Raw genomic sequence first — 7,445 nt, 5'->3', positions numbered from 1 at the left:
TACGTGACTACCTTTCCACCGTTCGTTCACTTTGAGGTTAGTTAGGACGAAATAATCCGTTGAAATCTATACACAGGCTATCCAAAACTTACCGATAAGTATGCGGATATACGAAAACATTTCAAGTGAATGTAGACTTATAACAATGACTTGTATTAATGTAATTTCTAGTATAAGTATCGTTTTGTGGTCGTCGTTTTGCCGAGTAGCACACCGCATTGATGACAAAGTTAATTTGCAATGGAAATGAAGATTTTCCGCTTCGTGCGAACGCGCTGCCGACAGAATGACAACGTAAAGGCGCTGATTCTTAAAGCGATGCACACAATGTTGTTCTCATTAAAGTCCTGAGAGGACATTTAATATGAAATGTCGAGAAAAACAGTTTGGTATTTCCAATTAGAAATATATATTTGTTTTCTGTGATTTGAAATCTCATTAAAAAAGTGTTTTTTCAGTATTCAGTTATTTTGGAGCGTGAAAATTTAATTTCATTCCTTTGATAACTTTAAAACGTAGCTGAACGTAGCATAAAAGGGTTTAACAACGGAAAGAACGGGAAGATTTGAAAATTTAATTACAAAAATAATTACAAAAATTGACTCTTTTGTGCTGGAAGTTTCGGATGAAATTGTCATTATACTTTCAAAGGGTGTTCTAAAATTTCAAAGTTGTTATTAAATTTAATGTAAACGCTTGCTGCCTGATAGGATAACCAATTATGTTAATACTAGCTTTTGCCCGCGACTTCGTCCGCGTGGAATAGTTCACAAATAATGCTTTATTTTAGAACAAATTTGGTTAGCATTCTTCCTATTCGTACACTCTTGACGGAGTGGTCGTGGTCATGCATCAGTTGGATACGACCTGCTCATGACTCTCGTGGGAAATTAGTGCAGTGGTTTCCCGTTGCCTTCTGCACCAGCATTTTAGGGGGTATTTGATCCCCAAGGTTTCTGACGCCTCTTCCGTACAGGTTGTCCTGACGGGTGTTTATGGTTATACCGCCATTGCTCGGTCGCCATTGCCCCGTTCGTTCTCTAGCAGGGAGCACCACGGCAACCTGTTGGTCGCCGCCGCCATCCGGCGCGTGCAGGTGGGGTTGACAATAGGGCCGGTGAAGGTAGCATTCCGATCTCCCCTTACTCCCCTTACTCCTTGGTTAGCATAAAAAACGTTATAGTGAGCCAACCTTAACATATAGAAATATGCTGTCGCGGATTTATTCTTAGATCTTTTAAAGGGGAACAATTCTGTGATACATTATTTTAGCGAAACCTTAATCGTAGCACGCAGTGGAAGCTCTCGTAAAATTAACCCCGATATTGAAACATTCTTTATTGGTGCTCTGTTTGTATTGGTCTTAGCGTGATGTTATGTCACCTATAGCCTTCCTCGATAAATGGGCTATCTAACACTGAAATATTTTTTCAAATCGGACCAGTAGTTCCTGAGATTAGCGCGTTCAAACAAAAAAACTCTTCAGCTTTATAATATTAGTATAGGTTAATAACTTCTATTAGCAATGTTATGCAGATGGGTAAGCGTTCTCAGTGTAAGCCAGCCGCTTGTTTGTACCTTTGACTTTGCTGATGTCCACGAGCGATGTTGACCACTCATCATCAGGTGGGCCGTATGTTCGTTTTCATTCAAAGGACGTAAAAAAGATTAACTAACGATCCACTTTTTGTTTAGCCTGTAGTCATAGCTTCATGCCGGTTTTGAGACCTTCCACTGGTGATAGGGCATATCTTATGGTATCCCGCACGGGTAGGTACCACCATCCTGTCTATTTCTGTTGCGAAGCAGTCATTCGTTCCAGTTAGAACGGTAGGACAGCCGTTATACTGTATAATTGAGACTGACCTCATATCTCAATTTTAAGCACAAGTTGCAAATTCCAATTGTGTTGGTACAACAGTTTTCTTCGACGGTACTTTACTATCAAAATATGCAGGATAGTGATCGAGCAGTTATATTAGGAGCTAGTGGAGGAAAAATATTAATGGTTACTCATGTATCACTTCCCATGTTAGGACACAATAAAGAGCCTATTATAGTATATCTGAAAACGACTGTCCCTAAAAGCATAACTGATTTTAATTTAGATAAAAGTCTCGAGTCCCTTTTAGAAAATTATAGATAGAACTTATGGGCGCAAACGCCATTATTGGCAATAAGTAACATAATAATATATAGTTTAGATTATTCTATGTCAATATTTGGAGTTTACTCCTTTAGAATCGATTTACATATATAGGCCCGGGGTATGAAAATTATGGGGACCAAAATCGTACTAGCATGTCACACGAAATGCGTTATGCGCCTGATTGCGCATGTCACACGAAATGCGTCATCGCAGGTGACGCCGGGCTGCTGCGCCGGCAGTCCGCCACAAAGCCTCGTACTGATCGCGCGTTTCTCTCATTATTGTATTTTCATATATTTGTTAGTCGTTTGTTTTGTGTCTCGTTAATTTGTTAATAATCTGTAGTGTATCGTGTTGTCGTAATATAGAACTATTTCTCGTATTGTTTCGTTTAATTTTTTATATCCAGTAAACTCCAGTCGTGCGTCGGAGCGGACACACACACTTTTTTTTTTATTTATTATTAGCAAGATGAAAATGTTATTCTACCATATTTAATATTTAACAGACACGTTTTGATGTGAAAATGCTCAGAATATAATTAATAATTTATATTATTGCTTAAAAACACAAATGACTGTATAAATAATTAAATATTAATAAAGCATAAATATTAATAATAATTTATATTATAATTAACAGTAATAAATTAATTAAGTTAAATTGTTTTATTGTTAAATTAATGTTATGTTAAATTAATTAATTAAGACTAAAAATTTGTGTTCTAAGATTTATTTTAATTTAAATATAATACAGCTTATATTGTTATGATTTATTGATACCAGGTTGATCACTGACCTCTAATACTCTCATTTCAACAATTATTTCTCCTCTGAACTCACTCAAACTAAAAACTTAATTATCATCACCATGGATATTTACTCCAAACTATTTGCACAACTGGAAGACTTGTCTACAACACTGAATTTAAGAATGGCACAACACGAAGAAGATTTGAAGAATGCAGCTACCACAGATCTCCCACATAAAACCATAGCGAGTTTATCCCGTGAGTTTGCTGAATTTAAATCCTTTGTGTGTAATGCACTAACTGCTTTGAAAACTCAAACCGAGTTGCTTACTTTGGGCTTGGACAGACACGAAATGATGTCTCGTCGAAAAGTACTGTTGCTTCATGGGGTCAACAATAATAAAGACCCTTCAGCTACTGTTTTGGATATTTTAAAAGGTCCCATGAAATTGAGTCATATTATTTCAACTGACATAGTAACTTGTCATCATCTTGGAGCTAATAAAAGCAAGCCTCGTCCAGTTTTAATAAGATTCAAATGCCATAGCCATCGAAGTGAAGTTTGGAAGAATAAGGTGTTGCTGAAGGGTTCTGGTTTGACGTTGTCTGAATTCTTGACGAAGTCCCGCCATGATGCGTTTCTGGGTGCTCGCAAACACTTTGGCCTTAAGCAGTGCTGGACATCAGAAGGCAAGATAGTAATCCAGCTGTCTGATAAAACACGTCCGAAGATAGAGACTGTCGCTGAGCTCCGTCTGTTGATAAATCAGTACCCTGTGGCACCAGCGCCTGGTGATGAGTCTGCTGAAGCCGTGAAAAACACAAAGTTGCAGGTCAAGAATACGTCGGACAAGAGGATCCGTAAACCGCCTAAATAATAATGTTTCACTTTATTTATTTTATGGAAAGTATAGCATAATATTTATTTTTAATTATTTTACTTCGTTAAAACTCTTTGATGTATTCCTTTTGATGTATACTCATTTTTATGTCTATCTTTCTGTTTTACTTGTTTGGCGTTTGTTAATTTTGATATATAAATTAATTTAGTTTGTGTTTGTTGGTTAGACTTAGTTATGTTTAATCATAGAGTTACTATTCTAACTGGAGTGCTTACTTCGTTTGACATAAAAACTAAAAATATACTTTATCTCCATGTATTAAAGTTTATTTTTAAATAGCAAAAGATGTAAGGAAAAACGGTCTGAAAAGAGAATGATTATTAAGTGGTGGTGTCCCTCTCGCACATTTTACAAACAAAAAGCAGTGTTGCTAGCTTAGAGGATTTTCCATAAAATCTCGTAATTTGGACCCCCGTCTTAGTTATCAAAAATGGCTTTTAGTGGTTAGTGGATTTTTTACTAGCTTGGGCGTTGTTGAAAATTATCGAAAAGGTTAAAATCAATCCACTTTACAGGATTTTAAACATTTTATGACAATAATATATCTAAATACATATTATTTAAACTATGTAACTTAAACTTAACTAGAAAATGTTGCGACAACTTAGAATTTCCATCAACGTCAAAAATTAAATTGGTTCAAAATAAACGTACAAAGTCATGGTGAAATTAGTTTCTGATGATGACAATTTATTAAAATAAATTATATAAGAAGTATTGATTATATGATATATATTGATTTTTAATAGAACATCATATATTATATTAATAAAGCTCATTAACAAAAAAAATATTGTTCTATCTAAGCTAGATTAATTGTTGGCATCACCGAAAAAGAGCTATGAATGGATTAAAAGAAAAATGGCGTCTATTTACGTTTGTAGTTCGAAATTAAAAGGGCACTGATACAGCTTGTGACTTGTTTTTTTTCGAAAATCGTGAAAGTTTTCGTGTAATCATGATGAACACTTATATTGTAAGTGGTTTTAAGCGAGAATCCTCTCCAATTTGTGGAATATCCTTCCAAATGTCAGATTCATTGATAAATTTTTACTAGTGTGAGCATATATTTTTAAAATGTGAGATATTTTTTCTCATTATAATATTTAATACCATTTGTCTTGTAAATTGTACTTAATCTATGTCATATACTAAATTTGAAAAAACAATCGTGAAAACTATAATTTTGCAATGTATTTTTCATATCATAAGAGCCATCATGTGGTATTTTTTGAACTTTTTTATTGTATTGAATAGCGTCGCACGCAAGCATGTATATCATTTGCCTGACGTTAAGCGAACGAGGAGGATCTTCTAGTAAATATGACGTTGGAATTTCTGGAAAATGTCCTATATAAAGGTCAAACAAGAAGAATCAAGTACTCAAACGCAAGAAATAAAAAATACCCCGAGAAAAGCAAAATTACGACAAGATGTTAAGGTATTGAAACAAAAACTTAAAAGTCGCAAAATAGTGATTGTAAATATAAAATCGATTTTAGATTTATTAAAGAAAAATGGCGATTTTTAATTGAATTGAAATATAAATTGCGAAATTTTAATGATACTCATGGTCCACTTAGATATTGATTAAAATAAATTATGTATTTCGTTGAAAAAAAAGAATTTACTTAAAATAGAGGAAATGTTATATTATAAGACTACAGAAAATTAACTGAACTTAATAATAATAATATAACCAATATTTTGTAAATAGAGATCAAGTACTATGTGTATTGTGTTATGTGTATTGACTTGTCATTTAAGAGTTATTTAATTGTCTACATATAACAAATAAATGAATTTCAGTTCATTTCATTTTATTACCCATTGTGTTTTATTTCCTAAAATGTAACTAGTAGATTTAATATACACGTGTCATGAAAATAGCACAGAAGTAAAAATACAAGCAATTTTAAATCAATTGAAGATGTGAATGTAGGAAAAGAGCACCCGATACGCGCAGACCATGTGTGTTGCAGTGTCTCACTCAGTGTGTCAAATATTAATTTGCACGGCCCATTTAGCCAGTACATTAAAGTAGGAATTGCGTAATTAAGTTCAACATAATATTTAAGTCTAAGTAAGTTTGAGGAAGTTTAAGTAATAGAACTGAGGTAATGATGTTTGTAATAAAACTCTGTGCTAGATTTTCGAAAACGCAGCAATTTCCAAAAAAAACCGTCGAAAAAAGTCACCATGACGACGAAGCAATGTTTAGAATTGAATTTACATAAATAAACTATTGCAAGCACGTGTTTTGTATTTACATAGGGTTACACAGAATTACTTAAGGTAAATTCAAAACTGATGCATGTGTATAATTTTGTCCTATAAATAAATTTTATATGGTCACCACATTAGACAAGGACACCGCGACCAAAAAGTATTCTCTTTCGAGACCGATTTCTCGGCATTAGACAGCACTCCAGTTGTAGGTACTTATTAACTCCATGTGTTTAATCATGTATTTCAACATACATCGCTAAGACTTTGACAAGTTTGACACAATGACATGTTTTGGTATGCTACCTACCTCCTTTACAATAGAACTTTGGCTCTGTGGCTTTTGGCCATCAATTTTAGTTGTAGGTATACCAAATCACTGATGATTTAAAATAATTGTTTTTAATTTGTTGTTCTCGGAGGTTAGTTTGATAATATTATATTTTGTATTTTTAGAAGTTATTAAGGATTTCAGGTGTAATTTTTATTTTTTTTGTTTTCGTTAGTCTTTGTTTATTATTTTATTGGTATTATTGTTTTTTATTACTTATTTAAAGCATTTCATGTACAGTGACACTGATGATAATTTTTTGTCATGTTCTTCTTCTGTTTCTTCTGATAGAAGCTTTGCTAGTGCGTTTGATAATGATGATTCCACTCATCTACGCGATCAACTTGCTTATTCCCTTTCGTCTTCTTCTAAATGTTTCAACGTCGTTCACATCAATGCTCAAAGTGTTCACGCACATTTTCCTGATCTGTTATCTTCCTTTGACTCAGACCATGTTCACGCTGTGCTTATCTCTGAGACTTTTCTTAAGCCTTCACTCCCATCCTCGCAATATGCACTCCCCGGATACAAACTTTTGCGAAATGACAGGACGGGTCGCGGATGTGGTGGTGTTGCAATCTACCTCCGTGCTGATCTGAAGCATGCAATCATTGATCAGTCACCAAGCGAATATACTCAATCTGCTGAGCACCTCTTTATAGAGGTAGCTATCCAGCACACCAAGATACTTCTTGGTGTTTTTTATAGTCCTTCAAGTCACATTGATTATTTCTCATCTTTTGAAAGTATGTTAGAAAATGTATGTTCTATATATGACCATGTCTTGATCCTTGGAGACTTCAACACTTGCCTGATCAGGGATGACGCACGGTCTCAGCGATTCCTCTCTCTAGTCTCTTCTGTAAACATGCACCCTCTTCCCTTGGGGGCGACTCATCGTGCTCCTCACTCTACTCCTTCTCTTTTGGATCTCATTATTGTCTCTGACCCTTCCAAAGTTTCAACGCATGGACAGTTATCAGCTTCGTTCTCTTATCACGACCTTATTTACCTTTCTTACAAAGTTCGTTGTCCTCGACGCAAATCTAAATTTCTCCTTCTCCGCAGTTTCAAAGATATTGCTCT

This window comes from Bombyx mori, chromosome 10, assembly GCF_030269925.1.
Source record: "Bombyx mori chromosome 10, ASM3026992v2".
Classification (NCBI taxonomy): domain Eukaryota; kingdom Metazoa; phylum Arthropoda; class Insecta; order Lepidoptera; family Bombycidae; genus Bombyx; species Bombyx mori.
The sequence above is the reverse complement of the archived record's forward strand: the minus strand, read 5'-3'. Positions refer to the sequence as shown.